We start from the raw sequence: 3,248 nt of genomic DNA on the forward strand, positions 1-3,248 counted from the left end.
AGCTCACACACCCACTAGAACCATACAGAAATAAATTACAATATTTATAAAATTACTTTCACTGTTTTCTACACTCTCTAAGCAGACACTAAACTAATTTTCATTCTTATAAGTCACAGACGTTCATACTTTTATTACTTAGGCACTATTTTTTCCTGGCAGGAAGGAAGACAACCAGTAGTCATTAGCACCCCGAGACTGACACGCCGTCTAGTATTTTGTAAATACTAAAAAAATATGTAGCCTATGTTCGTATGAACGTTTATTATAGCGTAACCGAAAATTTTGAAGCAAATCGGCCGTGATCTCCCCCTCTGCCCTCTCTCTGTCCTTCACCTCCTCCCCTGTCTCTCTTTCAATCTCCTCCTCCTGTATCTCTCTCCACCTCCTCTCCCTTGTCTGTCTGTCCATCTACTCCATCTCTGTGTCCATTTCCTCCCATCCCTTGCTCGGTCCATCTACACTTCTCGCTGACCTTGAGTCTTCTTTATTCTCATAATCTGAAGTAAATCGGTCGAAATTTTTGTTAACAATGTATTCCATTTATATATTAAATATATATTTATGCACCATATATATTAAAAATTATGTACCCTATATCTGTTAAACTTCATTGCAGTATCATGTAAAAATCTGAAATAAATTGGCCAAGCACTCGTACTTTTCAAGATTTTTGGTAACAACATTGAACAATGACTTATCTTTATAGAGCAGTATATATATATATATCACTCCGTCTTCGGGCCACGAGTGGCCTACCGGGACCATCCGACCGCCGTGTCATCCTCAGTGGAGGATGCGGATAGGAGGGGCGTGGGGTCCGGTCGTTATGATGGTATTCTTGACCGAAGCCGCTACTACTCGGTCGAGTAGCTCCTCAGTTGGCATCACGAGGCTGAGTGCACCCTGAAAAATGGCAACAGCGCATGGAGGCCCGGATGGTCACCCATCCAAGTGCCGACTATGCCCGACAACGCTTAACTTCGGTGATCTCACGGGAACCGGTGTATCCACTGCGTCAAGGCCGTTGCCCGTGTATGTTTATATACCATATAGATTTAAATAAATGCAGGCTATGCCTGTCAGAACGTTTATGAGATCGTAAAAATTTTAAGTAAATAGGTCAACAACATTTCTAAATTTTTGTTAATAACATTAAAACTTCTTTTCTTTGTATAGTAGTACAGAACATAATTTTGTATATATACCAGCTTTGTTTATATGCAGTTCTTACTAAATTGTTCCTTTCCTTTGTGTTTTTTAGCCCTGCAGTGTCTGAGGAGTATTTGTCCTGAGTCACTGTAAGTACAGCTCTTTCTTTAGTTGAATTTTAGTCCTTGACTGGAAATAAAAAGTATATTTTTTCTTTGTATTTATACATCGGAGGGTTCCGGAAGCTACCTTTTCAATCGGTTGATTTTGTTTCTACCATTCTATTTCGATGTTTGTACTCATAGCTTCTTCTATCATTTATAAGCTTACACCTGACTGTTTTAAATTTCTAACGCTAGGAGTTTCCATAACGATTCCTTTGCAATTTATGATTTTTCCTTCGTGGGGGGACCATAATCATGTAGAAGTCTTTGAAAGGAATTTCCAGCATTTGATTGTAGATTTGTATTCACTTGTTTCACAATGTCGTGATTTCAGCTTTGCAGCCATTCTCAAGTGAAATCTCAAAGAAAAATATTTAGTTCGTACGCACTATTTCCACCATGTTACGTGGTTTGATATGTTCTCATATCCTTTAATACGGCGACTGCTACATAAGACCTGATAAATGTTATGTGGAAGATGACATATCATTTAGGTAGACCCGACATTTTTTTGAGATTTCACATTTCACTTGGGAATGGCTATAAAACTAAACTCACGATTGTGTGAAATAGATGAATACAAATCTATAGTCAAATGGTGGAAATTTCTTGGGAAAAGAACCACCTCCCTGACCATCTAACACGCCTATTTAGCATCATATCCCTCAGGAGTATATCGATCATTATCAATCATTGCCCAGCCGAATAACTGCTTGTATTAGGACCAGAGGTGCACCAACGATTTTTTCACTTGCTCAGTTCCGTAAGCTATTTTTCGTGAATAAATCATCCATTTTATCTGATACTGTAATTATTTGATTCTCTGTACGTGGACATCACATCTAACATTTTCCATCCCATTTGGATACTTTCTTCATGGTGCATCGTTCTTTTGTGTTAGAGTCTGTTGACCTCATATTACTGCCACTGAGAAGTGATAAGTCGATTCTTGAAAGAATATATATGACAGAATTGTTTTGTTTGTTAGTTTCAGAAGTAATAGCCAGAAGCATCCAATTCTATGTCACTGAGACCTAATTGTGAATTAGTACTCACCTTTTCGTCACATTCCTTCGTTTCTGTGAAACTTCTCTTTCACCCCAGCTGGTGTGGACATTGGTGACATGTGACATACTTCCAACATTAAGTTTGCGACGTCCCGTCATCGGCGAAGCGGACTTTGTTTTTCGGTGACCCCGGCGTGAAATTAATCTACAATTCTTCACTATAGAAGAAATCTGTAGCTGTTTTCTGAACTACTAAGTCACTTGTAAATGTCACCAGAAACTTACTTCTTAACGTTCTTCACTAGTAGAGACTGATTCTAAAAAATACCTTATAGTATGATCTTCTCCTTTCCTTCATTTTCTTCTACTTCGCATCTTGCAGTCCACTGATTCTGTATAGGAAGTAACAGAATATTGTGCAGTCAGTGATGATGTTTTGCCCTGCCCGTGGGAGGAAAATCTGTTCACTCTTTCAGCTCCTTACAGTAGTTGCAAGAGAGTTCAGTACAGCTGAGACTGCACACAACCCTAGGGCTGACCTATTTCCCCAAGCACGCTAAATTGTTCCACATGTCGTTCATAATCTGGATCCTTCCTCCTGCAGACGCTCTGGGAACCAATTGCGACAGTTTCATGGAGGGACAATAAGTATTTACGTTCATCAAAGACCGAGGATTCCATCTCTTTATGAGAAATGCTGTGCGACGGAGTAGTATGTAACTACAGATTGTATTGCGTTCTCTCTGTGTCTCTTTTTCATTTACGTCAGGATTAAAGCACTGCGTAGAAAGGTTCATTACAGTCTACCCGCCACACTTTAACCTTGATTCTTATGACACAGTCGTAACACTTTTATGAAGGAAATGTGCATAAGTGTCGAATGAAACAAAATCTTTTGTCAGAAAGCTGGACATAATTCTCGTAT

The 3,248-nt window shown here is 39.1% G+C and overlaps 1 pseudogene; it reads right to left on the reverse strand.

Annotated features, from left to right (window-relative positions):
• Window positions 1-914: 914 nt before the first annotated feature.
• Window positions 915-1,032, reverse strand: LOC126485787 (5S ribosomal RNA; annotated as a pseudogene).
• Window positions 1,033-3,248: the final 2,216 nt, after the last annotated feature.

This window comes from Schistocerca serialis, chromosome 6 (genome assembly GCF_023864345.2).
Source record: "Schistocerca serialis cubense isolate TAMUIC-IGC-003099 chromosome 6, iqSchSeri2.2, whole genome shotgun sequence".
NCBI lineage: Eukaryota > Metazoa > Arthropoda > Insecta > Orthoptera > Acrididae > Schistocerca > Schistocerca serialis.